Source organism: Eleutherodactylus coqui, chromosome 4, assembly GCF_035609145.1.
Source record: "Eleutherodactylus coqui strain aEleCoq1 chromosome 4, aEleCoq1.hap1, whole genome shotgun sequence".
NCBI classification, from domain to species: domain Eukaryota; kingdom Metazoa; phylum Chordata; class Amphibia; order Anura; family Eleutherodactylidae; genus Eleutherodactylus; species Eleutherodactylus coqui.
In genome coordinates this window covers 235,152,126-235,166,975 of record NC_089840.1, presented here as the reverse complement: position 1 = coordinate 235,166,975, position 14,850 = coordinate 235,152,126, and the positions used below count along the sequence as shown (strand labels likewise).

The 14,850-nt window shown below is 42.9% G+C and overlaps 1 long non-coding RNA gene across 1 annotated transcript; it reads right to left on the bottom strand.

Annotated features, from left to right (window-relative positions):
- Positions 1 to 13,883: 13,883 nt before the first annotated feature.
- LOC136624898 (uncharacterized) lies at positions 13,884 to 14,536 on the bottom strand. Its single transcript, XR_010792480.1, has 3 exons — positions 14,478 to 14,536; positions 14,198 to 14,263; positions 13,884 to 13,925 (listed from the first exon to the last, which is right to left on the bottom strand). It is a non-coding gene; the product is annotated as an uncharacterized lncRNA (long non-coding RNA).
- Positions 14,537 to 14,850: the final 314 nt, after the last annotated feature.

Genomic DNA, 14,850 nt, shown 5'->3' with positions numbered 1-14,850 from the left:
CAGAAATGGGAAACATCTGGTATGTGCAGCCATGTTCAGGGAGACCTTGTAAACTGAGAGAGCATGGACAACGAAGCCTTGTACCAGCTGTGAAGGCATCATGCACATCATCTGGTGTAATAGTATCTCGTAGAGCACCAACCTTGGGAAATATGGGCTCACCAAGTCTCATGGTGACATCCTTTAAAATGGGGTCATGTTATAATGACAAGGCTTCTTGAAATGCGGTCATTTTACCCATAAAATGTGTCTATGTGCATCAAACTGAAATAGACGGAACTCACAGCAACTGCTTTAAAATACATAACTTCCTAAATTGTAACTGAATCATGTAATTTCCATCATCCAACGTGTCATGTGCAGCCTTGAAACAGCAGGCCCTCAGCGGGGTAGAAAAAGGCCTTGCCACGGGTGGCTCTACCATCTCTTTCCCTAAGGCCGCCTGCAAACGGGCGGGTCGGATCCGGCGACGAGGATTCTCGCCGCGGGACACGACCTGAGCGCCTACAGGGACCAGCACGTACTCACCCGCGCCCGCGGCTCCGGCTGTTTGATGTGCCGGCTTGTCAGGCAGACCGGAACCAGCGGCGGGTGAGCGACATTTCTGTGCGGGACTCCGCGAGCCCCGCACAGAAATGAAGCATGCCGCGATTTGTTTGCCGCGCGATATTTCGTGCGGCCAAATCGCGGCCGTCTGCATTGGATTGCATATTGTATTATTCTGTTTAATGCATATGTTACAGGCAATGTGTGAAATAACCAGACTATTTATAGGTTAAATTTGGTGCATATCCGTTGCCCCATTTTCTAAATTCCCTGGAATGTGAAAAATGACAGTAAATGTGTACATTGCACAGTTGTGTGCTGGTTGCGCTCATAAAATGGCTCGTTGTCCGCCACGTTGCCACTCCGTAGCCAGAAGTATAAGTTCTATATTGTAGAGCAAAGTTTTTTTTTTTCCCTTTATTTTTAAAGCTGTGATTTCCGCTTTGATGCACAAAAAGCCGCTATTTTCTTAAGCTCTGAAAAGGTAGTTTTGTTAACCTTTCCTACTAGAATTACTGTAAGGTTTTATGTTGATGCATATACCGTCTTGGATTGTTTTAGTACTTCTTATGGAGCAGCTCTATACAAGGCAGCATACATATATATTCACCAAATAGTGCCCAGTAGCAGTTGGGCGTTTGCTCCCCCATGACATAAGCTGTCTAGGTACTTGCAAGAACACCCTGACCAATGGAGAATGCATCTGCTTATATCTCATGTCTGCAATTGAACAGCATCCTCAAATAGGTCAAAATTTGGATAATTCCTTCATAGGAGTCGGAGCTTCAATTTTCTGATAGTTAAAGGGATTGTCCGGTTGTCAGGTGTTTTATATCAAATTATAGCCTCAAATATGGTAAAATGACAAAAGAATTGGTACTTAGCCTTCCTCTGCGCGGCAATTCAGCACTACAGCCCCCCCCCCCCCCGGTCTCCATTTTGAAAGAATACCCCCTGACAGCTGCAGGCAATCAGAGGCCACCATTGGTCAGGTGCTATTCTTCTGCTATCATGGCTCTCAGCCATGTGACCTCTGATTGGCTGCAGCAATCAGTTGGTGTCTAGTCTAGGAGGACTGTGAGGCTATAATGCTGGATAGCGGGGCGAGAGGACAGGTAAGTATTAGAGATGATCGAGCACCAAAATGCTCGAGTGCTCGTTACTCGGGACGAACTTTTCGCGATGCTCGAGGGTTCGTTTCGAGTAACGAACCCCATTGAAGTCAATGGGCGACCCGAGCATTTTTGTATATCGCCGATGCTCGCTAAGGTTTTCATTTGTGAAAATCGGGGCAATTCAAGAAAGTGATGGGAACGACACAGCAACGGATAGGGCAGGCGAGGGGCTACATGTTGGGCTGCATCTCAAGTTCACAGGTCCCACTATTAAGCCACAATAGCAGCAACAGTGGCCCCCCCCCCCCGCACTGTCAGCATAAAGATCGTTCTCCTCTGCCATAGCTGTAACAGCTGTGGCAGAGAAGAACGATGTTAGCCCATTGAATTCAATGGAGCCGGCAATACAGCAGGTTCCACTGAAAGCGATGGGCTGCCGGCGATCGCGGGATGAATTGTCGGGAAGGGCTTAAATATATAAGCCCTTCCCTGCAATTCATCCAGAAATGTGTTACAATAAAAATATATACCGGCGTATAAGGCGATGGGGCGTATAAGACGACCCCTCAACTGTCACCTTATACGCTGGGAATACAGCGGAGCAAAGAATAAAAATCATTACTCACTTCACCGGGCGTTCTGCGGTGCTCCTGCAGGCTGTCGCTCCCTCCTGGTCCCCGGCAGAGCATTGCTTTCTCTACGAAGGGCTTGAAATCCCCGCCTCCAGAAATATGCGTGCCTTCAGCCAATCACAGCCATTCAATGACATCATTGTCATTGGCTTCATAGATTGGAGCTAAAAGATACCATAGCAGGCACTACTAGGGGGACTTAAGAGCTAACTGCATATTGTATTATTCTGTTAAATGCATATGTTACAGGCAATGTGTGAAATGACTCATTGCATAGAGTGCCAACAATCGGACATCAGATTATGAAATGGTGAATATTTCACATATTCCCTAGGCATCCCATGCAATGCCGAGAGATACAGTGGTAAAAAAGGAAGGAGGTAGAGCTACTGTGCCGAAAGGAGAACTGGCAACGTATCAAATACTTCCACCAGCAGTGGACTGCCGCCCTTCCCTGGGCAACCCATTTTTCCCCTACACTAAACATACGATCCCAGCTTTCGAACCATCAGTCTTCATCATCTTCCTCCAATGTCCCACAATCCAAACCCCATCATCTTTCTCTAATGTCCCACAATCCAACCCCCATCTTCTTCATCCAGTGTCCCACAATCCAACCTCCATCATCTTCCTACAATGTCCCACAATCCAACCCCCATCCTCTTTCTCCAATGTCCCACAATCCAACCACTCTCATCTTCTTCCAAAGTCCCACAATCCAACCCCCATCTTCTTCCTCCAGTGTACCGCAATCCAACCCTAATTGTTAGGGAAAAACTCCCTTTAGTATGTCATCCGGCGTCCAAATTGTAATGAGTACTCATCATTGTTTAAGTAATACCGATCGGTAGGAAGAGACAGACCGTACATGTGCATGGAATGTACAATTCATCTACTTCGCTTTTATTACCGTTACAAGAGGTCTTTTATAGACCTATCATATAATTAAAATGAGGTTGATTCTGAGCCAAACATTACATATTTTGTTTACATCATTCAGTAATGCCACATGTTCGATCAAAATCTATTCGTAATACCTAAAACTTTCCATTCTTCAGCGATTCTGTTTTCTTCCTTTTTATGACTTTATTTTAAGGTAAATTTATTGGTTATATCAGCTGTAACCTGGTACTAATTAGCTTTTTATCAGTTTATGTCTGGACTTTCAATCATCGCCTGACTAGTCACCAGTTATGGTTTATTGCTGGTGAAGTCAAGCTAACATTCTACCAAGGCCTAAAGCTTATACAAGAAATGATTTCTCTGAAACAGTAGAATCTAAAATAATATCACAAAAGCTGGGGACCTGGGTAATTTCCCCCAAACTCATCATCTTCCTCCAGTGTCCCACAATCCAACCCCCATCATATTTCTCTAATATCCCACAATCCAACCCCTCTCATCTTCTTCCAATGTCCCACAATCCAACCCCCATCATCTTCTTCCAATGTCCCACAATCCAACTCTCATCATCTTTTTCCAATGTCCCACAATCCTACCCCCATCATCTTCGTCCAATGTCCCACATTCCAACCCACATCATTTTCTTTCAGTGTCACACAATCCAACCCCCATCATCTTCTACTAATGTCCCACAATCCAACCCCCATGATCTTCTACTAATGTCCCACAATCCAACCCCCATCATCTTTCTACAATTTCCCACAATCCAACCCCCATCCTCTTTCTCCAATGTCCCACAATCCAACCCTCATCATCTTTTTCCAATGTCCCACAATCCTACCCCGATCATCTTCGTCCAATGTCCCACATTCCAACCCACATCATTTTCTTTCAGTGTCACACAATCCAACTCCCATCATCTTCTACTAATGTCCCACAATCCAACCCCCATCATCTTCTACTAATGTCCCACAATCCAACCCCCATCATCTTTCTACAATGTCCCACAATCCTACCCCCATCTTCTTTCAGTGTCCCACAATCCAACCCCCATCATCTTTCTCCAGTGTCCCACATTCAAACCCTCATCATCTTCCTCCAGTGTCCCACAATCCAACCCTCATTATCTTCCTCCAGTGTCCCACAATCCAACCCTCATCATCTTCCTCCAGTGCCCCACAATCCAACCCCCAACCTCTTTCTCTAATGTCCGACAATCCAACCCTCATCATCTTCTTCCAGTGTTCCACAATCCAACCCCGATCCTCTTTCTCTAATGCCCCACAATACAACCCCTCTCTTCTTCTTCCAGTGTTCCACAATCCAACCCCCATCATCCTATTCCAGTGTCCCACAATCCAACCCCCATCATCTTCCTCCAGTGTCCCACAATCCAACCCCCTTCATCTTCCTTCAGTATCCCACAGTAAAACCCTTATCCTCTTTATCCAATGTCCCACAATCCAACTGTCATCCTCCTCCAAGATGTACTCCTACAGTCCTGCAGTCATTCACCTTCCTGCTGTCTTGCTCCTCCACTGCACTCATACTGACAAACAGTGCAGACTCTAGAGACCACAGTGCCTGCAGGCTGCCTGCATGCGAGGCTGAACAGGTCTGGATGCCATTGCATGGTTTCGGGACGCAGGTCCTACACGGCTCCACTCATTAGTACCCCATGCACTGCCGCCCATCGGTCAGTGTTATGTGTCCTCTGATTGTGCCTCGTCGGCTTGGTAGAATAGGAGTCAGGACACATCCAGCTCCTCGCCTTCCCCGGCTGCTGCCACTTCGAAAATATGACTTAGAGAGAGAGAGCTAAGTGGTAACTCACTGCTAAGGGGTCCTGAAGGACTCGGAGACACAGGCACGGTGCACCGCTCGGACAATACTATTTTGTTTTATTTTCTCTTTATCAGTAAGAAAGTCCTATACTCTAGTTTTATTTTTCTCGTTGCGTTTTTCATATACGTCTTTTTTTTCCCCATAAAGGCTTTCATGACTCTTTTCATACTTAAAGAGTACTTGTCATTCTGTTTAATGACTAGGTACTCTATACGATGCCTAGGGAAATTATGTAGCATATTTAACTCAAACAAACATTTAATACTTTGCCTAAAAGCCTTGCACGTTCCATAGATTTGCCTATGCATTCTATACAATTCTGCTTTTCACACTCTGCCTGTATTCAATGAGCTCCCCCTAGTGGTGGCTGCAGAAAGCCAGAATGTAATCTCTTTTTTAAACTCTAGACATGTGGAGACCTGTGTCAGAAAGTTAGAGCTCCAACCCTTAGATTTTATAATAAATTGATTACTACAGTATGTATGACCTAAAAATGACATGGTGTGGTTGCTCACATTAAACCCTAACTGCACACACATAGTATTTAAAGGGGTTGTCCAATTGTCAACTATTCATGGCCTATCCATAGAATAGTCCACCAATAGTAAGTCAGTGGGGTCTGACAACCAGGACCCCTACCAATCAGTTTGTTGCCAGGGAAATGCGCTTATGCACTAAGCTGATTTCTGCAGGAAGCAGGCCTGGTATTACATGCAAAATTCTCATTCACTTCAATGAGAGCTGTGCCTGCAATACCAAGTCTGACCTCTACAGTGGAAACGGAGCTGTCTGAGTTCTGCAGATATCAGCTCGGTGCATAAAGCACAGTGGCCTGTTAAACAGCTGTTTGGAGGGGGTCATTGATTGCAGGTCCTCACTAATCTACAATTGATGGCCTTGCCCGAGGAAAGCTCATCAATAGTTGTCAACTGAACAACCGCTGTAAAACCTTTACAGAATCTCTGTCTCTTCTGGCAGAAAGCTCTTCTGCAGGGTGTATCTTCTGCGGGTAGTACATGTTGCCAAGCAAGCACGTGATTCCCGTACGGGTGGCCACTATCTGCGCACATGATGCTACATGTATAGATGGGGTCCTAGGATATTCTTTCGGTCCTACCTTAGGATAAAACCTTAAGAATACTGCAAGATATGGCGGCTTGGGGGGGTTTAATCATGTAAGTGTATGCCTGGCCATGGGTGACTATCCCTGTATGTGATGTTCTATTTACCTTCATCTATTGACGGACGTCCGTTACCAGAAGTTGTGACCACAGCGGCCAATGATGTCATATGATTGTGGAAAGCAGTGTTTTGGTCGTACGGAAACCCCTGAAACTTCTCATGATAACCCATCTCGGCTGGTGGTCTTGGTATCCGGATACTTTGTCACAACCCGCTGTCCTTGTATTAATGTTGCTATAACCTTTTTATTTTGAATGTTCCATTTTTTAAGGTTTTGTGTGTTTAATGATGACCGGCCGATGTCGCGCCGTTGCGTCTGGTTTCCTTCCAGGACGTTTTACGACACGCTTATCCGGTTTGTTGCATTATTTTGTTTACTGAAGGTGACCAATATATCGTAGTATTATTTCAGCGTTCTCATTTAGGGCAATGCTCTGCAGCCTCTGGACCTTCAGCGAGTGGGAAACTACAAATCCCAGCATGCCTTGCACAACAGCTGGAGATTCACAGGTGGCAGAGCAGGTATTCAGAGCTGTGACTGTACGGTAAGTCTGGTGCATATTCCCAGATTATTACCCTTATACTACTTTTAATCGGAGATGATTTATATTATGTATTAGAAACCTGTAACTATTCAGCAGTTATGGTACTGTATCTATCGCTCTTCCTTGCTGCCTAGAATCAGATAGGCATGCTGGGACTTGTATTCCAACAGCTAGAGAGCTGTAGTTTGTCTCTAAGTTCTGTTGGTAAAGTTCACTGGTGCCTCCACCCCATTACCTTACACTATATAACTACTCTATCCCCGAACTGGTAACTGATCTATCCACTGCTAACTAGGAAATGGATCTGAGGCTGCATTGTTTTAGGACTTTCTAAAGTGGTTGTCCTATATCAGCACTTCCAAGCTGAGATAAGAAACTTGCAGCTGGTTTCCTGACCACCTCGCCAGCCGTTACGGAAGCAGCAGAGTTCAGCAATCTTAATTTGTTTCCATAATTCCCACTGAAGTAAATGGGGGTTACAGAAATGGTGTAAGGCTTCCATGCTTGGCTGTTTCCTTAAAGGAATATTCCACGGGATAGAGGATAACTAGCTGATCGATGGGGGTCCGACTGCTGGAAACTCCACCGATCATGAGAATGGGGGTGGTAGGTCCTCATATGATAGGAGTGGAGATCACACAGGCGCACTGGTATTATCTTCACTTTAATGAAAGCATTGGAGATTGCCAAACGCTTGAACTTGGCAATTTCCGGCGCTCTCATTAAAATGAATGGAGCAACAGTGCAGCTGCGCAATATATACTTTGTTCAATTGGAATCTGATCAGACCAGTCCTTCTCAGATCCTAGCGGCGGTCAGACCTCCATCAATCAGCTAGTTATTTCTCCCATGGCTAACTTGTTGAACCCAGATCCCCCTTTCAGTTGTGGAATTAGCTGCAGGTTTCTCATCTCAGCTATAAAGATACATGAACTAATTAATAAGCACAGAACTATGGGCCTAAAGCAGCATGATGAAAGTGGAGATTCACTTTAATGGGGGTTTACCCACAACATTTCTTTATGGCATTTCAACGAGATCCTAAGAACAAGAGTATTTACTGCAATGGAGCATGACCCCCACATGCATGGGAATGGGTACCGAGCATTGATCGCACTTCCTCCACGGTGTAAGAGAAGCATTCGCACGTGCCCCCTTGTTCTGCTCTATTCTGTTACACTTAGCTTTGAGACATAGTTTTGCAGAATGATGTCTATTCCACAGCCCTGTCTGTTCGATTCTGATCAGTGATCTAGAAAGCACATGTTTGTGAACCCCGTACAATGAAACAGCCTTTCTATGGATACTTAACATTTTGGGATGAAAACACGAACTCCAGAGCGCCATCCATTGTGACAAGCTGGAGTTCTCTGCACCGTAATCGCAGGCATGCTTCTGGTTTAGAACACAGCTTATTTCTAATCGTGATTGTTTTTTCCCCCCTTTTCTGATATTTCGATCTGGAATTGGTTTATTTTCTTTACTGGTTTGTAAATCGCACTATACTGTATAATCAATAAATTTTAAGAAATTGACATTTTCATGGTTTTGCTTTCAGTCTGGTGTTGTGGTGTTCTGTCCTCGACAAATAAAGGCAGTAAAAGAGTGAAACAGAATCATTGCCAAAAAAAGTAAAAATAATCCAAAAATATATTGTACACCCCCACCTTACTGGGACCGTAGGGACTCTTTAGAAGAATGGGTGGATTAGAGTTCAAGGACAATGATCAAATTTAGGGTTACTCAGTTTGGGTTGAAAAAAAAGGCAGTTTAGGAGCAATCTAATGACAATAAATAAGAAGGAAGTCGACATAAAAGGTCAACAACGAGGAAGTCAAAGTAGTAAATAGTTTCGTATTCCTTGGGTTCCTCATTCATCAAAATTGACACTTTCATGCTGTGGTGTTGGAGAAAAAGTCTACGAATGCCCTAGACAGCTAGCGTCACCAACAAATCTATCTTGGACATATCAATCCAGAGGTGGTCCTGGAAGGCAAGATCACGAAAGAGGGAGCAACTTACTTTGGACACGTGATGAGGGCGTATTTGCTGGAAAAAGAGATGCTACTTGTAACGGTCAGTGGTAAAAGGAGACCGGGAAAACAAAAGACGTTGGCTGGACGTCTTCAAGAAGGACACGGGAATGGACATCAGGCAAATGAAACCTGCCATAGAGAAGCATGAAGAGGACTACAGAATGTCCAATAGTCGGAAACGACTGAACGGACAGAATTGGAATTTGGAATAACCAATGTACAAATATATGAATGGATAGTGCAGAGATCGCTCTAATGATCTTTTTACAGGACTGTAACAACAGAAGCATCCTCTACATCTAGAGGAAAGGTTTTACCATCATCATAGATGGGGATTCTTTACTGTAAGAGCAGTGAGACTAAGGGACTCTCTGAAGAAGATCAAGAATAGTCTGGATGCCATTCTTGAAAATCTATTACAAATTATGTGTATTAAATTTTCGGAGATGAGACCTTGACCCATATAATTGCATATAATTTTTACTGTTGGCTGTTTTTTGGCGTTGCTTTATTAAAGCAGAATTTGTAAATAGGTTTTCTAATTTACCTGCATTATTTAAAGGGGTTGTACCAGAATTTCAAGTTATTCCCTACCCACAGGGATAACTTGCTGATCGGTGGGGTCTCACCACTGAGACACTTGCCAATCTTGAGAATGGGACTCCTGTGCCCGACTCTCCTATCACTGCGGGAGTCGCTTCTCCCCATACAGTACTGTCACTCTGAATGGAGCGCTGGCTGCACATGCGCGGTCAGTGTTCCATTCATTTCATTGGGGCTGATGAAAATATCAAAGCTGTTGTTGCTCGGGTATCTTAGCATTCCGATTGTAAGTGAATGGAAACCCTAAAAAAAACAAGCAAAAAAAAAAAGGTAAAGTTGGAAGGGACCTCCAGGTTCATCGATTCCGACTTCCTGCTCAATGTAGGATTCATTAAATCATCCCAGACAGATGTCTGTCCAGCCTTTGTTTGAACACTTCCATTGAAGGAGACCTCACCACCACAATCATATATCATTTTGGTATCATTTTAATCATACCAACCCACACAAAGAAACTTATCTCATTTACACCACATGGTGAATGCTGTAGCATTGAGCTTTCTTCACTCTCCTCCCCAAAAATAATAAATTATGTAATACATTATATATTCTCCGAAATGGTACAAATAAGACTTACAGCTGGCCATGCACCGACCAAGCCCTCATGCTGCTATGTCAATGGAAAAATAAAAAAAGTTATGGTTTTTCAAAAGGGGAGATGAGAATCCCCCCAAAAATTAGATTCAAAGTAGGCTGCGTCCTTAAAGCAGTTTTCCAGGGAAATACTATTGATGACCCATCCTCAGAATAGGTAGAGAAGGAACACCAGCAGCACTCGTGTAGAACCAAACTTGTATAATTTTTTTTTTGCTGTACTACTCTTTTTTTTCCAAAGATATTTAGTTTTTTAAAGTTATTTTCTGCCGCCGTCTTCTGCATGCAATAACTTTTTTATTTTTCTCTCCATGTGGTTGAGTGAGGGCTCATTTTTTGTGGGATGTCTTGTAGTTTCTGATAGTACCAATGTGCAATAAATACAACTTTTTGATCACTTTTTATTGCATTTTTTCTAGGAGACAGGTACCTGAAAAAGTGCATTTCTGGCGCTCTTTATTTTTTGTTCGGACGCCGTTCACCATGCGAGATAAATAATGCACTACTTTGATATTTTGGACTTTTACGGACGTGGCGATACCAAATATGTATTTTTTTTAGTATTTAGATTTGTTAATTACAGATTCGGTAAAAGGGGGCTGATTTAAACTTTTATTCCTTTTTTTTTTTTTACAATTAATAAAACTTTGCTGTTCTCACATTTACTTTTATCTTAAGTCTCCCTGGGGGACTACAACATGCAATGCTTTGATTGCTTCTGCAGTATGACATAATGCTACAGCATTACGTCATACTGTAATTTGACAGGCAGTCTATCAAGCCACCCCACTGCGATGGCTTTATAGGCAGTCTCCTAAGACAGCCCTGGGGCCTTTTGAAAGGCCCCCGGCTGCCATGACACCTGCATGGCTCCCCCGATCTCACCGCAGGGGTGCTGCACGGCTGATTGCAGCTATTGGCCGCGAGTGTCAGCTGTAATAAACAGCTGACGCCCGCGCTGTATGAAGAGAGGTCGCCCCGCGACCTCTCTTCATACATACCCCGACGCTCAAGGATGTTAATGTACGTCCTGGAGTGGGAAGGGGTTAAGAGTATTGAAGCAATAGATTGTAAGTGCAGCAGCCCATAATCCACACTTATGTTCAATAATACAAGGGAATATATAGATTAAATAAACCAAAAACGAGGGATAACAGAACAATACAACAATAAACTTTATGAATCAAAAAACAGAAATAAATTCAAGGAAAAACAATGAAAACAAGAACACTTGGAGGAGAGGACGACACGGCAACGGAAGCGCTGCATCATCAACGAGGAAAATCTGAAAAAAATACAAAAACCAACATTAATATTTAAAAACAGTTATCACAAAGACAATTATAACATAAAGTAGAAGAATCTGCCCCCAGAAATGGTAGACTAGATGAAGGGCATAAAATGGTACTCAGTATTGAGGCCTCCTGGGGACAATCTATTCAGGTTATGAATCCACATTAGTTCTCTTTTTATCAATAGCCATTCCCTGTCCCCACCTCTCGGTGTGACAGGAACATGATCAATCACTTGAAGTCTAAACTGACTGATATTATGTTTTTTTCAAGAAAATGGTTTGATATTGGGAGTTCCTTATTGCCCGTTCTTATGGTGCTTTTATGGTTTGTCATTCTTGTCCGGACCTTCATCGTGGTCTCCCCAACATACACCAACCCGCAGGGGCACAGGATGGGGTAGACTACGAAGGAGGACCATCAAGTGTATCTACCCTTAATCTTATAACGTTTACCCGAATGCGGATGACAAAAGGAATCCCCCCTGACCAAGTTGCTGCAACAGGCGCAAATATAGCAAGGGAAATTTTCATTATTAAGGGCAGCCAAAACTCTCTGAGTGTCAGTCTGAGAAAAATTTGAAGACACGTGGGTCACTAATCTGTCCCTCAGGTTGTATCTCCTATAGGACATAAGTGGCCTGTTTTGAAATGCCAAGATCTGGCTACAAACAATAGAAAGTATGGACCAATTCTTGTTGAGGATATTGAAAATATGTCCGCTCGAGGTGCCATATGAGCTGGTAAATGGAATCCTGGTTGGAAAATGGTCTCTTTTTCTCTTGGGGACAACGAGTTCACTCCTTTCCTTCCTTCTCACCTCCTCAATAGTTTTCTTGATTAAATTAGGGGGATAGTCCCTACCAATAAATCTATTCCCCCATTTCACCTAATCTTTTAGAGAGTTATCAGCAATCCTATGAACCCGTAGGAGCTGGCTCCAATGGAGCAAATTGACCATGCTCCTTGGGTGATTGCTGTTGTGATGTAATGTACTATTATGATCTGTGGGTTTAGTAAAGAGGTCTGTTACCAGTTTTTTCAACTTATCTCATATAGAGAACCCATTCTCGCATATCCTATTAGGATGCCCCAGCATTAATAGTGTGTGAGGAGTATGCCTCATCTATGGGGTGGAGCAGAAGCATCTCGTCCTGAAGGATGTAGCAGCTCATGTACAGCATTAGATAGGATATTCATTGCTGTCAATCAGAACTGTGTAATACTTATTTTTGCCTGTGGCAGCGCTGCAGAGACATTGACCACTTGTTGCTGTGATCCCTCAATGCCAACCATCTAGTGTGGAGCAAATACAAGTCCTGGACGGTATGATGTCCCAGTCTGGGGAGTCTCATACTCACTTGTTATTCCAGGGTCTTGGTGTTGCAGCAGCACAAGATGGATCTAAATAGCCTAAATTTAGAGAAAAAGAAGTGTGAGACCAACAAGAACAGACAAATGTTGTGGCGACAGTAGAGATTAGTGAATAGGGTTTATACTGAAGAAAAGAGCAATAGTGGGGAGCTTCATCAGAGAGGACAGTGGAGGCTGGTGACATAAAGGAGCTCAATGGGGCCTATTCATAAAGCCTTGGATGACAAATTGTATTATCCAAAAGTGGTAATTCTGGTACATGTGCCAAAACTGAAACTTTTGAGGCATTTAAATTGTGCCATGGCACTTTTTCATAATTGGGCAAGGCTCGGCTTTAAGGGGATGGCTGCGTCCAGCTCGTCACATTTGCTATAAACTGGCATAGATTATAGCCGAAACCTACTCAAGCTCATAGCTGGCATATGTTTGCATCTGGAAGCTCGCACCTCTTAACACATTTGTCGCTCATAGATGAGCACAGTGTTTGCTTAGACCGGCGTGTGAAGCATCAATCTAAGTAAATAGACCCCGATGGTTGTGATGCATGTAGAAGGGATAGGAGAGACACAACCTCTGTCTTCCTTGCATTGCTCCGTGCACAGTTCTATGGTAGTATTAATCTAAAACCTAGTAATCATGTGAATGTTATAACATGTGCTTTGTACATAGGGAAATGCAGCAGAGAAACAAAATGTGTCCTCCCTGCTTCAAGGAATCTCAATGAAAGAAAGCATTATTGAAATTCGAATTTACCGAGATGGAAGACGGCTGCTGGTACGGCGGCTCTCGCTGCTCCTGCTGTGGAGAGGAATATCAATGGAACACAAATACTGTAAATATCCAGTTATATAATAGTTTTAGGCACTGGTGTAAATTGTGCTGTGTAATATCTGTAAGTTAAAGGGGTTGTTTGGTTACCGGACAACATGTCCTCTTAGCACCCACTTTACTATTACTAATAGTTTTTTTTTTTTTATCACAGTGGGTGCTTAAGGGGGCATGTTGTCTTGCAACCAGAAAGTCCCTCTAACTTCTTGCCATCCTGATTGGCCAACTGGAATCACCTAGCTATGGCCAATTCAGGATGTCATTAGCAGATATATTTCCTGTAGAGCATCTACAGTATTAGATACAGTGATTTACAAGGTCTGTTCTGGGGACAAAGTCTATATAAAAAGATACAGGAGCTACTGAGATAATGCCACTAAATGACTTACATGTTTCTTTGCAGACATTTCGGAATCCACCATTTTCGGGTTCTGAAAACAAGACATAATCAGATACAATGGATGAGAGGAGAACAGATGATATTATCAGACCATAAGATTCTACATATGGATATTGTTCTGTGTAATGTTCTTCAGCTACTACCATAAATGAGACAACACTACCAGTGTGGAGTAGAACTGTTTCAGGTAAAAAAAAAATTAGTTCTGTTGCAGACTAAACTTTTAGCAAAGTTTGACTCAAAGAAGGTTTCACTGATTCGGTTTACTCAACAATATCCTTTAGTAGAAATCCAGCTCTGTACCTTCTAGAGTCTTCCTGGAGGGATTCCATGCTTGCCCAAGCCTGCTTTACACTGTGTTGTATAGGCCTATAAGGGAGAACGCAGGTCCAGTTATAATCATTGATAATTGTTCAATTGGAAACTTACAAAAAAGAATCTCATCTATAGAATCTGTTCCTACCAAACTGAAGGACCATAAAATGCAGACCCAATAGTGAAACCGTCTGGACAACCCTAATCTACAATGTTATAAAACGCATATAGTCACCATATAATAGGAAATAATAAGCTTTCTACCAACCTGCAGATGGTCTCTTCTACCAGATCTAATGTCTCTACTTCGTCCTCCACATCTTCCTCACTTTAGAATAAACAAGGTAAAACATAGGTACAGAATTCTGAAAGCCAACAAGAAAACAAGAACAAAAACCTAAACTACAACTATCTAGTGATTCCACACTTGGCCAGGTCTCCTTCACATGATGTTTCATAGGCCTATAATGGAGAACGCGGGTCCAGTTATCATCATTCATAATTGGTCAAGTGTGAACATACATAAAAAAAATCTCATCTGTACAATCTGTTCCTGCCAAAGTCAAGCATCATAAAATGTAAATCCAATAATCGGTCTTGTCACCTCAAATCTACAATGTTCTAAAATGTATATAGTCATC